Source organism: Eucalyptus grandis, chromosome 7 (genome assembly GCF_016545825.1).
Source record: "Eucalyptus grandis isolate ANBG69807.140 chromosome 7, ASM1654582v1, whole genome shotgun sequence".
NCBI classification, from domain to species: domain Eukaryota; kingdom Viridiplantae; phylum Streptophyta; class Magnoliopsida; order Myrtales; family Myrtaceae; genus Eucalyptus; species Eucalyptus grandis.
In genome coordinates, this window is record NC_052618.1 from 47,105,495 (window position 1) to 47,125,107 (window position 19,613).

Below are 19,613 nucleotides of genomic sequence, written 5' to 3' on the forward strand. Positions count from 1 at the left end.
GCCGAGTTAAATTGTAGAATCAACGTGAATCTCTTGCTGGGATTTCAATAGCTAGAGAGAGAATTGGAAGGATACGAGAAGTGTAGTGCAACCGTGAAAAATGTGAGGGACGTGTAGAGATTTTAAAAGGTCATGGAACCAAGCTGGAGCGGCAAGTCCTGGTGACGGTCATATGTTACATGGTCTAGTTTATTTCTGAGTTTAATAATTGAAAACGAAAGAGGGCTCGTCTCACATGAGGCAAAGTTGCGGACGGCTGTATGAGCCGTTGGATGGCCGACGATGAACACGTCACCTGCTGATCAATCGATCATCATCAATCGTGAGATCAAATATGAACTATTGTCAGGCGGCTCTCTTTTGGTCTTCCTTTTCTCCTAAATAGATTATATTTGCTACGACAATTGGAAAACCCATTCTCATAGAATTTTTAAAAACAAATAATCAATTAACTAGGGTTAGTTGTATATTAAGACTGGTTTGAAAAGTTTGTGTATTAGGGAAGAACAAGGACAATAAGCCACAGTAATGACAAAATGTAAGTTGAATTCACACAACACATTTTTTTTAATGGTTGGATATATCTTATGTGATATATTAAGTTATATACTAACGAATGATAAACTAAATTAGAGTATATATAAATTTGTTATTGTGGGCATATTTATCTTTGGAATTCTCGAAATTCCAAGAGTAACGAACAGACCCCAATAAGGAGACATATCCAATACAATTTCGTTAGGTAATGGCATAGAAAAACGTTCCGAGTCAGTTCTCTTTGTCAAGGATGTACATCTAGGGAATTTTGCATATGTCCCTCAATTCTCCATATCTCTCTGAATCATACATGTATCTCTTGGTTACGCATTTCATGATTGATTATGATTGATATAATATTTTATTATTTTATATAGTCATATCATAAAACCTATAAATAGAAGGGAAAAATCTCAGAAAAGTTTTAAACATTTTCCATAGTACCAATTTAGTCATAATCCTCTTAATTGTATCAATTTGTTCCTAAATTTTTTAACAAGCAACAAGTTAGTCATTTCTACTAATTTTGACCGAATATTGCTAATATGGATGCCAGCAATCCCATATGACACAACCAGTGTTGATGTAAACATTTTTAAATAATTTTTAAATTTTTATCTCTTTTTTTCTCTCTGTTTTTTTTTTTTTTTTTTACAGGACAACCTCACCAAATTTGGGGAGGCCAACCCTTGCCCATGCTTGGTCGGCCTCAACAAGCATCATTGACCCTCGCTTAGGCTAGGGTGGCGTTGCCAATGTTTGCCCTTGCCCTGATGAGGCAGACCCTTGCCAGCCATGGCCATACCGGCCATCAGAGGAAAGAGGAGGGAAGAAAAAAAGAAAAAAAATGATTGAAAAATTCAAAAAATTTAAAAATATTATTAAAAATTTCAACATCAATGCTAATCATGTTATGTAGTACAACCAAAGTCCACATTAGTAATATCTTACTAAAATTAGATGAAAAAAATTAATTGGCTTTAAATTAAAAGGTTTATGACTTAATTGACACAATTAAAATATTTAAGAATATAGTGGCACCGACGCTATAAGTTTAGGATTTTTTCGATACTCCATAGATAGGCTCATACACTATTCATCACTATATATTAATATACATAAATTACACAATTCTCTTTGTAGGATACCACGCAACCATGTCGGCCTCTTGCAAAGAGACTAGCCACTTTAGCCTATTCTATAGTCGCATAGCCTCGAACCACAACCATGCTTAGCTTGCACAATTCAACCAGTTCTCTCTTTAGGACACCGAGATGATAGCATAGTGTCACAGTCCATGAATCCTCCCGTACTCGTGACACTTGTGAGTGGCGCTTGGGGTTATCGGTGAAGAGTATGAGGCGAAGGGTAGAACACAACGGGTCCGTGGGAGTGGCGTCGGGACGGTTGGTGCTAGGAGTTCTAGGATAGAAGGATTATATCACTTAGGAGCTCTGAAGACGGGGTAGGCCTCCCGTGCACAAATTGGTCGGGAGCTGATGCCGCTCTCCTGACAAGGCCATGGCAGGCCGAAACCAGTTGTTGTGCCTAAAGAGAACTGCTGCCTTACTCGATGGACTAGACGCCCGAGCGAAGCTGGGCGTGGTAGGATCTCGCACGAAGAATCATTCACCGTATCGTTCGTGGAACAGCTAAAGAAAGGGCTGGCCTGGCGAATTCCGCTCGCTAGGCGCCCGCGGGTCGTTTCTAAGGCCAAGGAAACTTCCGGCCCGTGACAAAGTGGTATCAGAGCTAAAGAGAGATCCGTTTCCAAGAGATTGAAGAGCGCCAGCTGTTTGAAAGAATGTCAAGCCAAGATGCGAATATAGTTGGAGAGGCTGTGCCAGTCAAGGACACGCGCAGCAAATCAAAGAAGAGAGATGCCTCGGTGGATGCTGCGGCTACGTTCGATGAGAAGATCGGGAAGGTCCGGAGTGCCGTGCTCGAACTCATGGAAGGTCTTGACGATGTGCGAGACCGGATCATGGAGGTTGAGGGCTCGCTCCGTGAAGACTTCACGACCGGCATCAACCAAGCCATGGCTTCATTGTTCGACAAGGACGAAGCTCTCGAAGCATCGATCGATGGTTTGAACAAGCGCGTCCAAATAATCGAGGAGGTAAGCCCGTGTAGGGACGAGGTCAAAGCCATGAAGGCGGAGATCCAAGAGCTCAAGACTGAGCTCGCCCTATGCAAGCTGAGCATCACGAACGGTGCGGTGCCTACTCAAGCGGTGCCCAAGCCAAAGGAGTTCAAAGGCAACCGGTCCACCCAAGAGGTGGACAACTTCATATGGAGCATGGAACAATACTTTGGCGCCGTCAACATCCGAGATGAGTCGACCAAGGTACGAACCGCTTCCTTGTTCCTATCTGATACGGCAATGCTGTGGTGGTGCAATAGGTGCGATGAGATTCGATGCGGCACTGATCTCGTGAACACGTGGGATGAATTCATGAGGGAATTCCACGACTATTTCTTCCCCGAGTTCGCTCAACAAGAAGCCCGAAGCATGCTCCATCGCCTCGAGCAAAGAGGTGCGATCCAAGAATACGTGAAAGAGTTCATGGAACTCAAACTCCAGATTCGCAACCTGAGCGAAGAGGAGGTTCTCGGAGTGTTCATGGATGGACTCAAGCCATGGGCACAGCTCGAGTTGAAGCGGTGGGACGTGAGTAGCCTAGCGCGTGCGCTGAGCGTGGCCGAGTCTCTCGACGACCTCACCAAGGTTGAGCCGAGGAACAACTGAGCAAGAGATTGGAGATCAGATTGACCCGAAGACGACATGAGAAGCACTCCCCGAGGCGCGCATGATCAAGGCAGCCGAGCCAAAACATGGGGAGAAGGGACTTCTAAGCCGTCCTTCCAAAGAGGTCGACCACCGATCGACTACGCGAGTAAGTTCGATCAACCTCCGCCCTCTCCTTGCTTTATTTGCAAAGGTCCGCACTGGACCCAAAAGTGCCCGAAGAAGGGTCGAATCAACGCCCTCCTTGCCATCGAGGAAGAGAAGGAGGAGCCCAAAGAAGACAAGCGGGATCTGGATTGGAGCTGTGAGGAAGATCAACTCGGTCAAGCCCGATCGCCGACCAAAGAAGAGGGAATCGCTCAAACATCGACATGTTCTTTGTAGAGGTCGAAGTGGGCAGCCGAACGCTTTACGCTTTGGTCAACACCGGCGCATCCAACATGTTCATGTCGACCGAGGTTGCAAAGGTCTTGGGACTTCACGTGGAGCCATCCGGGAAGTCGTACAAGCCCATCAATTCGGGCGACTTCCATGGCGTTGGAGAAACACCCGACGTGGACGTCAAGATTGGCGGATGGAAGGGTCAAATGGCATTTGAGGTAATCCCTCTTGACGATTATGATCTCATACTTGGCATGCAATTCTTCGAGAGTGTGGGAGCCATGATCGACATGAGGACGAAGTGTATGATGATCCTCGATCAAAAGTGCCTGTCGATGATCACCATGATCAAAGGGGTGGTCGACACCAAGACCATCGCGTCGATCCGACGCCTCGACAAGAGCTTGAAGGCCGTCATGCGCATCAACAAGCTGTCCGAGGTAAAACCGAAGGTCGAGTTGGATCCTACTCCGACTCATGACATGCCCATCCAATCGCTCTTCCCTGAGGTTGAGTGCGCACCGCGTGCGTCGTCCAAGCCAAAGACCGAGCCGCGCACCAAGTCCGACTTCATCATAGAAGGATGCGGTCCCTCGTTCGTGAGCGTCCGAGCGAAGAGAAACAAGCACAAGAGAGATCGTGCCAAAGCCCGCAAGGCTGCTCGCTAGAGCCGAGAGCAACGAGGACGTCGCTCGAATGAGTGGGGAGAATGTCACAGGACTAAAGATGGACGACCCGAGAGGTTCCCAGTCGACCCCAACTCGCCCGTGGTCCTCCCTTTGTCACTCGGATTCCCACCGAGCCTTCTCCCGAACATTGCAAGGGCGGGCGATACCGTCATTGAGTCATATTACGGGAGTCTGTTCCTTTCATTTATGTCGGTAGATGGTAGTTGACATTATGTCGGTAGTTGAGGCGGTGCGATCTCATCCGCCGATATAATTCTAGATCAATGGATGTAATCCGAGGCCCTCAACTATGAAAGGGGTGTCCTCCTTCATTTGTAATCATCCACTACTTCCGCAATACAAAGCAAGTCTTCTTTCCAGAGCTCTTCTCTCTAGATCTTTTCTCTCTCTACGATCCGGGTAAGGCGAGCGAGTGAGCGTTCGACTGTGTAAGGCTTGGCTTAGGTGCTTTGGTGATCCATTCCGATCCTAAAGTGCCCGAGTCACCGCGCGGTCACGATCCCAATCGATCGGCCCGTGACAAGTGGTATCAGAGCAGGAATCCCTCTAGTAAGCGAGTGAGCAAGTCGGAGAATCGGACTCCTTGCTCAAGTGCGGGTCAAGCAGATAAGTCCCAGTGGATGGGTGCTAGGACAAGTCGGCTTCTCATCGAGCGGAATGCGAGTTAGAGAAGAACCGAACCCTTGCTAAATGGGGACAACGTTCTTGGATCGATCGGTGAATTCGAAGAAGAGGTCTACTATCACGTTTTCAACAAGAAAAGAACCTCCATTGGTCTGCTGGGGTCAAGATGCTGGTTAGGCTTAAAGGGTGCTGCCAAAAGATGTGGTTGGCGAAAAATGCCACACTTGCCAAAAGCGCGGGTGGATGAAGGGCCGAGCGGCTGAGATCAAAAGAGGCCACCAATGGAACAAGACCTGTTTTGTTGGGCGAGCGTGACCGTTCGATGTGAATTCCCAAAAGTGGCACATCAATGGTTAACTTACGCAAGGAAGCGACAGAGCAGAGATCGCAACGAGGGCGTTGCGGGTGAATGGGGGAGAATGTCACGGTCCGTGAATCCTCCCGTACTCGTGACACTTGTGAGTGGTGCTTGGGGTTATCGGGTGAAGAGTATGAGGCGAAGGGTAGAACACCTGGCGGTCCGTGGGAGTGGCGTCGGGACGGTTGGTGCTAGGAGTTCTAGGATAGAAGGATTATATCACTTAGGAGCTCTGAAGACGGGGTAGGCCTCCCGTGCACAAACTGGTCGGGAGCGATGCCACTCTCGACGAGGCCATGGCAGGCCGAAACCGGTTGTTGTGCCTAAAGAGAACTGTTGCCTTACTCGATGGACTAGACGCCCGAGCTTGGTCGGCCTCAACAAGCATCATTGAACCGAGTGTTTTTTTAAGATCTTTTCTCCAATCCACAAGTGACTGCTTTTGCGTCACTTGGAATTTGAGGATGTTATATAGATAGGAGATTTTCCATAACTCTCGATTCTGCATATCTTTTCAGATTATAAAAATATCTTCCCATATTTTTGATTAATTATAATTGATATCATTAAATATTATTATCTAATATAGTCATTTCATAATGCTTATAAATAATGCCACTCACTCTACATGATAATATAGTATTATATAAAATTTACATAATTCTCTCTTCTGCATTATTCTTATCTTGGTGTCAGAAATAGACAAGCTTTAGAAGTTTTACTGTACCCAATCTGAGTGCATTTTCCTTTGGTTTCTTCCTTTTCTCTCTTTATTCTTGCCTTGCTCCTTTTGTTGGAAAATGAAATCCGGGTTCTCTCCCCCGAATTATTCTTATCTTGATGCTAGAAATAGACAATCCCGAGAAGTTTTATTGTAGCCAATGCACTTCCAAATGCATTTCCTTGGGTTTCTTCCTGTTTATTCTTTATTCTTGCCTTGCTCCTTTTGTTGGAAAATGAAATTCGTATTCCTTGCATGAAGATGAAGAAAAGCAAGCACAAAACAAAGTTAATTAATCTCCAATTTGACCAGCTCATTCAAATAAAAGAAAATGACGAGTAATCAATAACCCAATCTTACTTTATCTAATGAATTTCACTATAGAAAAATGCTTCAGGCTGATTTTCTTGACATATACAATTTCTTCCGCCATGTAATTATGTGAATGACTTTATCTGAACCGGAGAAGATCCAAAATAATAACAAAATTGAGAAAGAAAAAAAAAAAAAAAATATATATATATATATATATATATATATATATATATATATCTCATAAGAGAATGCGGAAACAAGATTTGAGGATGAGATGACATTTTTAATGGAAATTGTTCCAGTTGGACAATAATTAAGGAATTTCTCGAGAACCCCCGTTTTGGCGTGAACCAACTAGAATTTAACTAGTCCGAGGAGCTTACATTGACCCAGTCATAATCCCAAGCAATTACCTCTCTCCCAAGCTTGCGAGTTGCGACGCTTTGGCTTTGCGTCCATGGCACAGTCTGAGCGAATATTACCAATAAATTCTTAAATTTATTGAACTTTTATCAATTTAGTACTAAAATTTTAATTTGACCAAGTTTTAAACCGTTAGATAATTTGCCAATGCGGTCTATCCGGCTAATTTTGGTAAGAAATCATTGAAGCTGGACGCTGGACATCCTAGGTGACACGATTAGCACCGACATGAATAATTTTTTATGATTTATCAATAATATTTTAAAATTTTATTTTCCTTTTTTTTTTTTTTTTTTTTCATTTTGTTCCCTTCCCTTTCGAGCTTGGCATGGGTGAGAGCAAGTGCTGGTAAGGGGGAGGGTGAGAGCCGCTGAGGACCCCTTCGCCAGATTTGGCCAAGCCAACCCTCATTAGGCCTCTCTTGGGCATGGACCAGTCTTGCAAAATTTGTTGAGGCCGAACCTCGCCAAGTGAGGTCAACTCTCACCACCGATGGTCGGCGACTAACACAAAAAGGGAAAAGAAGTAGAAAAAATTAGATAAATTATTTAAAAATTATATAATTAGCCACGTCGGCATCGGTCATACCACGTAGGATGGTCAACATCCATACTTTGGCAAATCATTAAAGGTGTTAGGTTTTTATATTTTTGGTAAAAAAAAAGAGTTAGGATTTAATTGGCCAAATTGAAAGGTGTAGATTATTAGCACAAAGTTCAACACGATTAGAACTTTTTTGGTAATTCACTTGCCATTTGATATTCCATAATAAGAAAGGAAAAAAAGGGAGAAAAAGAAAATAGGTTGGAAATTAAATGGGCAGAGGAATATTGGCCACCGTTGCAGCTTTTCTCTTCAATTGCAGGCCTAGAGCTTATCCACTCGGGTTGGGAAAATTCCAGAAAAATTACAAAAACAATTTTAAACCTATTGTAATTTTTCCAATTCAGTCATAAACCTTTTTTTTTTTATTTTTTATTAACTTAATCCTAAACTTTTTACAATTGTGTCAATTTAGTCCATTCACCTAATTTTGGCTAACTGTTTAGTGGATGCTAACATATAATATTTTGTTTTTATCTTATTTTTATTAATTTTTTCTTTTTTTTTCTTTCTTTTTTTCTTCACTTCATCCTCCTTCCTTTAGCCGGTTGCCACTATGCAACCTCTGGCCAAGGTTGCCAATGGCTAGGCGACACTCGCACTTGCCAATCTAGTGAGAGTCAAGCCTCACTAGCCATGAATGATGCCTTACCTCACCAAATCTGATGAGGTCGTGCCTCACCAAAGCTCGTGGGGTTGAAGGGTGTGACCTCATGCAGTCTCTAGCATGAGCAAGCCTCGCCAACCATGAGCAAGTTATGGCCTCGCCAAATCTAACAGGGCCTCACCATCACTAAGTGAGGCTCACCCACGATAGTGGCCAGTGGGGATGAGCCTCGCCAGTGCTCACTACTACCGGCTAGAGGAAGGAGGAACAAGGAAGGGAAAAAAAAAAGAGGAAAAAAAAAAAGTTCGCTAAAAGTTTCTAAAATAAGGGTATGAAGTACATTTATCTTCTCAATTAAGGACTTGAAGTTGATCCTATTTTAAATGAGGGCTTGAAGTCCCTTCAGTTTCTAAAATAAGGTTCTAAAGTGAATATTATTTTAAATAAGAGCCTAAAGTGACAATATTAGGGTCACACCCCGAATCCTAAAGGGATGGAGATGACACAGCCGTCCTTACACTCGAAAGGCATAACCTCGAACCACCACATTCCAACTCTAAAAGCCCAATGCTCTCACTCTAATGGCCACTAAGTAAGAAACCTAAAAAGATTGGGAAAGAGAAGTGAGCAACCAAAGCTTAGTGAATAGTACATATCTTATAAGCAAATCGAGCCTCCACTTTACATATTTAGAACTCAATGACATGACTCATTTATGTCAATCCAACATATAACAAATTGGAAGAATAAAATGAATTATGTAATATTTCAAACTGGCTATATCAATAGCATAATTTCCTGTTTGTCCATAATATCAAAACAGTATCACTAGTTCAATTCAATAATTGAACTCGTTGTATTTCATGTCAATGGTTCATTCCATTAATCAAACTCGTATCACACGACAATGGTCTATCCCACCGATAAAGGAGGATAGTGTTCCGACGACCTAGACATGGCAGCTCGGGCAGCCATACAGCTAGCGAGATAGTTTTGTCGGTGATGCGAGGGATAGCTTCAAGAACAAGGACGGATGGATTATATTCTTTGTTATGCTTGCTTGACTTGACGCCCCATCTTGGGATATGCTATGTAGAATGGCCATGAGTGACTCTCATCTTGAGGGTTAAGGTAACAAATTTTTTATAGCAAACGATATGAAACATCTACAAGAATGGCCATGAGTGACTCATCTTGAGGGTTAAGGTAACAAATTTTTGATAGCAAACAATATGAAACATCTACAGAGAAGACCACCTACCGTGGTGGCTCAGCTAGGTAGGCGCTAGACTTCCATCGAGGAGGTCTAGTGTTTGAAGCTCTTGCAACGTAAGTTGCAGGAAGGCTAGCTTTGAGTCTTTTGGCGACTTACCCGGTGACACGTGTGTAGTGGCTAACACGTGTCGCCCCCAATGGTTTACCTCCGGCTGCCGGCCGCTAACACGTGTCGCCCCCAGTGGTTTACCTCCGACTGCCGGCCGTGCGGACTTCCTTAAGTCACCAAAAAAAAAAAAAAAAAAAAAAAAAAACATCTATAGGGAGAGGCTGTATGTTCTGTTTAGGAAAAACATAGAGAAAATTCTTGATCGATTCGACCCAATGCCATCAAATGGTAAACATAATATCATGTGCTAGTACTTTTTCCTCTTTTCTGGATAGGTTATGCAATCATCACAAGCAAATGGGCTCAGCCATCAGACAAAAGACAAGAATTCACGCTAATGCCGACAAGAAGCCCACGTTACTGCAACCAATGGGTTTAGCCAACGTACAACAATTCATACTAATACCCCAACTAACGACTTTATTGCTTGGTTCTCCGAACAACTCTCGTTGCATTGCCTAGCTATGGTATATCTCATATGGAGAGACTTTCTAGTTGCCAACATCTTGATGAGGCTTTGGCAACATGCTCACCAATCTTGGATCGTTAGTCGTGGGTGGTGCGGAGCCGGTCACCTTTTCCTGAAAAAAAAAAGACTTGCTTGATACTGACCTAGCAACAGACTTCCAACTTAAATCATCAAGAGACACCCGAAGCAATGCAATGTTGCCGGTGAATTCTAGAAGTTACTTCAACTCAACACAGCCTTCAGATCTATGTTTTGCTGTTTGTCTGACTTGCCTCTGAAGGTCATCAACGGAAGGAATATTCTGAGAATGCAGCAAGTCATTCTTAGCCGAATTTCATTGCATTTTCAGTCACAACCTAAGTTAAACCACAAATTACCTGCATTATATCCACTCTTATTTCCAACAAGATTAGGCAAGCCCGAAGCATTCTGAAGAAGAGTTACCAAGAGGAATGCTTGAGGCGAATTGCTAAGTCTAGCTTGAGTGCAAAGAGCCGAGAAAGTTTGAATGTGGTTGAATGCTGCGATCATCGGGAGGCTAAATGAGAAGCCATAAAGATATAAATTGCATTCTCTGCCGATATCCCAGTATATTTCCTAAAAGAACTTGAAGCTGGCAAAAGTATTTTGGCTCCATGGTGATGCAATCATGCATGGCCTGACCCCTATTGATTCCCAAAACTTATGGCATAAACTTGATTCGTGTGGTATTTGTGAAATCTCTACCATCGAATGAGGTCAACTTCGGTTGAACTCGTCCTATGTAAACAGTAAAGGTGTCAAAATAAGTTGAAGACCTATTTAAACTTGTGTCTAGATTCTGATGAGCTTTGAAGATTAGCTCCATAAACCTTTTTTTTTTTTTTCAGTTGTGTAATAGCAAATCGATTCGATTTATCGATAGAACTTGTACCAAATGACAAGCACAAGTAGTGAGAAATCTGTAGAAAACGTTTGCAATGGCACAAGATCTCCTTACATAGGGTCAAATCAAGGACTATATGAGCTCATTCAATACTTATAAAAACTATTAGATGCAAGTTTGAAAATTGCAATTTGTTCATCAATCATAGTAAATCAATTTTGTTTGGTTAAGTGACGAACCGTATCGCTATTGCAACTTCACTAATTTGTTGTGATGAATTAAACACAGAAAAATAATTCGCCACGACAAACTGGAAACAAAGGAAAATATTGTCCATATCTTGCAAAATTCTTCACTCACACATATTGCGGGTTCCCTCCTATGGTTGCTCATCTCAATCCCGATCCCTCCTTTAGAAACGACAGAATAAGTTTCGAGTTCTATCTGCCGTAACCCATCTCGATCCCTCCTTCAGTAACATTCTTGTCACTAACGAATCTAGACCAGTACCAGTGCTTCTTCCACATCATGCCCATCTCTTCGATCGGGATGTCTTTCGTCTTGGGCAAGGAGCAGTTGAATATGGACATGGCAAGCACGAAGAAGGCGAAGAACAGGAACAGCCCGAACTTCAATTGGCAGAGCATGTTGAGGAAGACCCGAGCCACCATGAACGTGAAGACCATGTTGACCGAGATGCTCTGGGCGGCCGACCGGATCTCCAGGGGGAAGATCTCGCTCAGCACGAGCCACCCGAGCGGCTCCCATGACCAGGCGAACGCGGCCACGTAGGTGCAGATGAAGGCCACCACGATGCCCGCGTACCACTTGAGCAACTCGCCTGGATTCCCGTCCACTCCGAATTTCGCACCAATCGCCGATGCTACAACAATCTGAACATGAATAGTATAATTGCGCATCTATATGCTCAATTTTCAGGGATGTATCATGATGATAAGGACCGAATATAGTGTCAAATAAACAAAAGAAATTATAAACATGAATAGAATATATAAATAATTTTGAATATGAATGAACCATTGGAAACGATGTTCTCATCGTATCTAATAATTAAAATTCATTTAAGTATATGTGATAGGATTACTTAATAATGTCTAGGAATTGAGTGACTACTAAAAAATTGCTTGTTATGACATTTAACCATATGTCTGATGCACTAAACAAAGTGATTGCAAAATAATCTGGTCGTAGCAAAAGTCATAAGATCAAGTACCTGGCAGATCAGCCTTTGAGCTCCACCCTCTAGAAACGGTTTTTCCTACCCGCTTTATCAACCGCGTAGATTGAGACCCACGTGGCGCCGCCATTGATGAGCCCCGTGATCACGGCGGACATGAGTGAGGTGTTGTTCGTGAACCCCAGGGTGTTGAACAAGACGGGCATAGAACATGATCACGTTGATCGGCCGGTGAGCTGCTGGAAGAAGGGAATCAGTATCGCCACGCTGAGGTGAGGCCTGTACTACCTCTGCAAGAGGTTCATCCAAGGGTGCTCCACTCGCTTCCACTCCTCACTCGCCGTTATCGGGTCGTCGAACTCCCCATTGACGTTCTCAACGCCGCCGATACGCTTCAGCTCCGCCTTGGCTGCTTCGCGCTTGCCCTGCTCAATCATCAAGTTTGGGGTATCTGGGAGGACGAAGGACCTGATGGTGACAATGAGGGCGGGGGCCACGAGTGGCCGAGGCTCAGGCACCACCCCCAACCGCCCTTGATCTTCGCGAAGTAGTTGAGGACATTAGCAACCAGGATTCTAACCGTGTTGGATAACTGGAACCCAATGTTGAGAGCACCTCTGTATTTGTAAGGGGGCATCTCAGAGTAGAGTGGGACAAACTGGAAATATAATCCCAGTTAACATATTAGAAAATTAGTCATTCAAAAAGAATGATAAAAAAATTGTTGAAAATCAAATAACCATTATATATACATTTTTACTTAGGGATGTGTTAAAAAAACTAGGGGACTGTCTAGAATCGGCAATTCCTACAGGAATCGATCCGGTTCTAGTTCTAATTTACTGAAATCAGTGAGTACTAATCCGTTTCTCGATTTTAGCTGTGGAACCACCCTCCCACTCACTTGAATTGATATATACATATATAATAATTTTTTAAGTTCTAACCTTTCAAATCAGAGTCCCAGCTTTCTCCCCATTTCTCATCTCACTTATCTCACGGCCTCGCCTCCCTATCTCTCTCTCGGTGGCCTCTAGCCTCATCAATCCCTCTCTCTGTCTCTCACTCTTGCTCTAGATTGCCTCTAGTGTTGTTGCTCCCTTTGTTGCTCTCACTTTCAGTCGCCTCTAGCCATGGACCCACCCGAAAACTGGATTGAACCAACGTTCTGATTCCTAGCTGGGTCTATGGAACTAACAGCCAATTCCTAGTTTTAATTGGAACTGGTTTTAGTGGGCCATTTCAGTTCCAGAGCGAGAACTGCCCATCTTGAAATAGATCACACCTATTCAAACTTACTCATTTAGTCTTTGTTCTCTTTTGTAAATATCTGCATCTTTTTTTTTTCCAATTTAAAGAGGTCATTAACGATCTTTTTTAAGAAATGCCCTCCATTTGATTGAGTTGATGGACCATCTCCTCCTTTCTACAACATTTGGAGACGCATCGGATTCCAACAGTGGCAAAAAGACATATCAACATGTTTCTCACCGGTGGTTCGCTTCGTTACATCTTGGAGGCTTGCTTCCACGTCTTTTCTTCTTGCTTCATTTTTTCAGTAGGTCTACATGTAAACATGTTCTTGTTCTTATTCTTTGATTGGTTGCCGTATTCGTATTGTTAAGGCACCGGTATTAAATGATTTTTGGTTTTTTTTAACAGAGCTTCTTGGTTAGATCTGCAGTTGGTTTATTTTACCTCTTTGTAGTTTGTCTATTACATATTCCTCGTGTGATTGGCATGCTCTTGAACTGTATTCACCTAATGACCCTTAATGTGATCTACCTTGAGGAATTAATAGAATTTCTGGGGGAAAAAAGACTCTGTTCTTCTTTTTGTTCTGCTTATCTTCGGGTGTTCATCCCGTGACAGAGAAGGTGAAATGAACTTCATTTCTACGATTGACTCGTGAAGAGAGGAATTTCGCCATGTATATTTACAGCTGTAATTGTTTAGAGGAAATCATTTCTCTCTGTTGACATTCTTTTTTCATTGTTATCGGTCATGGCATACCAAGAAAAACTCCATGCTTATGCGCACGCTTGTGAGATTTGCATCTGGTGGATGTTAGGAGAGGCAGTCAAATGAGATTGATGAAATCATCAATTCGAATGAGTCAATTACAATCAACGCCTTTACTCCAAGAAATATGGGCTTTTTTCCATCTTTTATTTGCTTATGGAAAATCAGAAGAAATTTTTGTTGGACGCAAATTGCGTAACCCCAAGATCTCCATAACTAGAACAAAAACATGCATGATCGAGTAGAAAGATTAACGCACCTAATTTGGGATCCATTGTTCTTGAAGCGGAAGCGGAAACACAATGTTCCACGCGCAAGTCCTTCTCCTCTATTGCCCCCCGTATCACTGGCTCAATGAAGCGGCCCCCTCACGTGTAGCGTTAGGTAAACGCCCCTTAGGTGAGGATAATGTGAGAATTAGGGTTAAAGGAGAGACTTGAGCACTATTTATAGAGTTTCTAGCCAGTCCCTCTCATTACGGGCCAAGCTCAACTCGGCCCACACTAGCCAGCCCATATTAGACTAATTAAGAAACCTTCTATCTCACCTTAGACCAAACCCCGTAAAACGGTAAACGTTAAACGGTAAATTACAATATCAATTAATATAGTCCATAATTAGAAAAACTCTTACATTCTCCCACTTGGACCATATTAATTGAAATCGTACTGTATGTGCGCACATTGGTCCAGAGATAATTCTTAATAGTCAATTCTATTCCATAAAGTCTTAAACACCGAATCATGGTGGTAACTGCATGTATACACATAGAGCCTTCCATGGTCACGAGTGCTCTCAACTTTATTGATATGGATTCAATATGGTAGTGTGTCAAATGGATAACATCTCTCAAAGAGAGATCCCATTTGTCGGTCACCATTCTCTTACCTTAGGTGTCACTAAAACTTGTGCCACTAGAGAATGCTTTATGGTTCTAATGAACCTACATATGTCTTGTCCTTATGGTTAACCTTTCTTTATGTATCACAAGACATATGCACAAGGCTAATAACCGGATGCCCCTAGCCTCCACTCAAGGTTTAAGTAATACCTTGAGACTTTTAACAATATATATTCAACATAATAATAATCAATTCAAAAAAATATTTTATTGAATGCAAAAGTTGACACACACACACACACACACACACACACACACACACACACACACACATATATATATATATATATATATATCAAAGTGTTACTAAATTGTAACAAAATAGATGTAAACTTTATTCAAGGAAAAATGAAACACAGCTCCCACTAAATAACGGCATCCCAAGATGCTCCTAGGCCCATACTAATGACATGTCGATCAAAAACACACGGGCGTAGGCCTTTAGTTAGTGGATCTGCAATCATATCATCTGTAGGAATATAATCTACTGCAATGTCACCATTCTGCACTGATTCCTTTATGGTCAAAAACTTGACCTCCATGTGTTTAGACCCTTTGAGACTTCTATTGTTATTAATAAACAACACTGCAGAGTTATTGTCACAATGTAGCTGTATAGGCCTATCCACAAAATCATAAACTGATAACTCCCTAATGAGGTTCCGGAGTCAAATAGCTTGAGTAGCGCTGAAAAACATGCTACAAACTCTGCTTGCATGGTTGAAGAACATATAGATTTCTGTTTCTCGCTCTTCCATGATACTGCACCTCCTGCCAACATAAATATGTATCCTGTCGTTGATTTCTTATCATCTTGACAACCCGCAAAATCTGCATCTGAATAGCCTGCTAGTTGCAAGTCTGGAACATGTCTATACATCAGCATATAATCTTTTGTTCTCTTTAAGTACCTTAAAACCTTCTTGGCAGCAACCCAGTGATCGTGTCCTGGATTTGACCGATATCGCCTAGAAGCCCATTTGCAAAAGCAATATCGGCCTAGTGCAAACTTGAGTATACATGATGCTTCCAAGCACACTAGCATAAGTTACATCCTTCATTTGAGCTTTCTCAAAATTTGAATTAGGGCATTGTGAAAGACTCAATTTATCACCCTTAACAACAGAAGCAATTCCTGGTTTGCAATCCTGCATATTGAATCTTTCTAAAACACGATCAATATACGCCCTCTGAGATAAACCCAATGAACGGCATGATCGATCCCTATGGATCTCAATGCCAAGAACAAAAGACGCCTCACCAAGGTCTTTCATGTCAAAAATTTTCGATAACATCTGCTTTGTCTCATGCAGTAAACCAATGTCACTACTAGCAAGCAAGATATCATCTACATAAAGTATGAGAAATATATATTTCCTCCCACTGACCTTGGTGTATATGCACTGATCTACTTTGTTCTCAATAAATCCAAATGAAGTAACAACACTATGAAACTTGAAATACCACTGTCTAGAAGCTTGCTTAAGGCCATAAATAGACTTTTTCAATCTACAAACAAGCTAACCTGAGTCATCTGCTACAAAACCTTCAAGCTGCACCATATAAACCTCCTCATCAAGGTCTCCATTTAGAAAAGCAGTATTAACATCCATTTGGTGTAACTCCATATCGTAATAAGCTACCAACGTCAAGATCACTCTAAAGGAATCTTTAGAAGAAACTGGAGAAAATGTTGCTTCATAATCTATTCATTCTCTTTGAGTGAAACCCTTAGCTACCAGTCGGCTTTAAACTTTTCAATCTTTCCTTTGGAATCCCTTTTAGTCTTGAATACCCATTTGCAACCAATAGGTTTACAACCTTGGCAATTCAACAAGCTCCCAAACACCATTATGTTTCATAGATTGCATCTCATCTTTCATCGCATCTAACCACAAATCTGATTGAGGACATAAGATGGCATCAGTATAAGTCATGGGATCAACAGCACAGCCTATATCATAATCATGCTCTCCTAGGTAGACTAGATAGTCTAGCGGTATAGCTGAACGTCTTTCCCTAGTTGATCTTCTGAGTGGAGCTACTTCAACCTTATTCTGAATTTGAGGGGCTTGAGGAATTTCATCGGGAACTGTCTCAACAACAGGATCATGCGCCACAACAGGCTCAATTTGTGGCGCAAGAGGCTCCATAATTGTCTGCACAGGATGAGACAGGGATCCAGTAATCCCCACCATACTATTATCTTCGATAGCGTGTGAGCAACTATCTTTTTCAGCTACATCAAATTCCAAAAATTTTGCAGTTTGAGATTCCACAATTCTTGTACCTCCATTAGGGTTATAAAATGAATCAGATAATTTGGTTAGTCTATGATGGAAATCATGCATGAAATGGCCTGCGTAGCCTGGCTATGTATATAGGATTTCCATCCAATACAATTAATCGATGAAGTTCATATTGATAAAACATTTTTAAATAGCTTAATAATTTTTCTAAAAAGTTTTAAGATTTAATTGTATTTGTTACTTGAGTTCTAGAACTCTTGTAGTGAATTTATCTCACCTTGATATTGAGCGCTGATATCATGTTCTCTATTTATTAGCAAATAATGTTAAGTGCCACATATTGCGAAGCGGGTCTTGTTAATCATTAGTGCCCTTAATAAAGAAATAATCGTTAGATTTATAAATCGTTGATTGCACGTATCAATAGAAAACATTACCCTGCAACTACTAATCTTTCCTTATCTAGCTGCAACAAAATATCCACAATACATTAGTTACTTAATTACTTGAGCACGGTTGCAGCACTTGTTCGTTATGTCGAATTGATTCGACTTCCGGACAAGAATCGATTCCTTGCATACGTCTTCAGAAACCATACATATCAAGATCATTGCCAACAATTCGATCTGACTTTAAATAACACCCTGACATGTGGTATAAGTTCAACTCAGTTAAATTGAAGTGGCTTTCAATCCAATCACAAAATTCTCTCAGAACTCTCCGGAAGATTATCGTATTCTTCATTAAACAAATAAGAAGAAAGAATCCGAATCGCTTCCAGGAGGCATTTACCAGTGAAGGGATCATAGTCTGCACGAAAGGTGCAAAGGCAAAGCATATACTTCAATTACAGACCCTAGGTGGCTATGGTCTAATATTATCGTGACAAATATGCTCCAAATATATATAGGATGTTCCACTAGAATTAGTAGGACAAGTCTATGCTTGAGTCGAATCACCGACATATACATGTTAGGATGATAACACAGAGAGAGAAGAATGGTCCTGTTATTTGAAGAAAAACTACTTCCGAGATATTATTTTCTGACTTTTAGTGTTTGAATAACAGAAAACTAATTGATATATGAAAACATTATCCAGGTAAAAACAATAATATTAAATTAGGAGAAAACAGGTTCCCCTTCCTCTTCTAATAAAAAGAAAATCACTTTTCCTAAATTACCAAATAAATGAAAACTTATAATTTTTCTTAAAAATGACTTGCATGAAATATAATTATTTTTTTTATTAAGAGGTATCCATTCAAAAACGCACTCGAAGTTGCAGTCAGTCTCACTTCATAGGAGACAGGATGAGAATCTTTTCGCTCATTGATTAGGATACTCTCTTCTGATAGAGGTGTCTCCACAAATTGGTTTTGAAGCATTTTCTTGCAGCACAATAATGAAGAATCTTATGCTAGGAATCATAATCGGTCACGAACTCTTTGGAACTTTGAACTGGATTACATTGCTTTCCATTTAACAATAAAAGCAAGAATAAGAATAATAATAATAGCAATAGCAAGGTAATAAAAGACAGGTCCTATCTGGAATATTTCTTAGCACTTCCTCCGGCAAGAAAATCGCGCTTTACACAGAAAAACATAACATCCGAACGTAACCATATCGAACATGAGATAAAGAACACAATAATGCACCCAAAAAAAAGGAAAAAGAAAATAGGGAGTGTCATAATTCAACCAATTGTTTTTATTTTTTACGTGAAAATATAAGTCAAATTATCACCAAAATCAAAAAGAAATTCTTATTGAGATATCAAGACTAAAACCCTTTGCTTAGGCCCTTTGGTGATTTAAGGAAATATTAGTTTTCTTTACAGAAATCATCGGACTTGGGCAGGTCAATCCCTAAGAATGAAAAAACTGAAAAGCGATTTTGCCCTTATGTATTTCTCAGTGTCCTCATGCTGGCTAGACTGAAAATCCACTTCGTTCACGTTCTTATTATATCTATTCTCAACCAAGAAGTCTTCGTGCACTCTCTTTATTTTTCATTTTTGGCAACAAGCTCTCGTGCGGAAGGGGCAACATTGGTTAAGCATGACAGCGTGCCTAACCAGCATCGCATGCGAATGGGAGAAGAAGCTAAGTATAGTCTTAGGGGAAAAAGGAAGAATATAAAGATGCTTTCAATTGCTCCAACTAGCACTTTTTTCCCATGAATCTCTCAGGTTATGGCTAGATCTCCCGGTTCAACATAAAAGCATTTAGAAATAGAAGGATGCATCGAGGGTTGGGTAAATTGATTTAAAAGTGTGATGGTCCAGACCCGGGGCAGTATGGAGAGATGGACTAAGATCGCCTCGGCAGTACGCAGGTGAAACTAAGGGCATTTCTCCTGTCCCACATCACTTAGGGGGGAGTCATGAGGTAGTTTATAAGGTTTGGGTCCCTCTAACCTCGTATAACTCGTTTTAAAGCCATAAGGACTCGGTGTTAAAGCGGACAATATTACACAATGAGGCCCGATCCTTATAAATGATATCAAAGCCGACT

General features: G+C 41.4%; 1 pseudogene; it reads right to left on the reverse strand.

Moving 5' to 3' along the window:
• Positions 1 to 11,165: 11,165 nt before the first annotated feature.
• Positions 11,166 to 17,044, reverse strand: LOC104447269 (annotated as a pseudogene).
• Between the last annotated feature and the right edge of the window lie 2,569 nt (positions 17,045 to 19,613).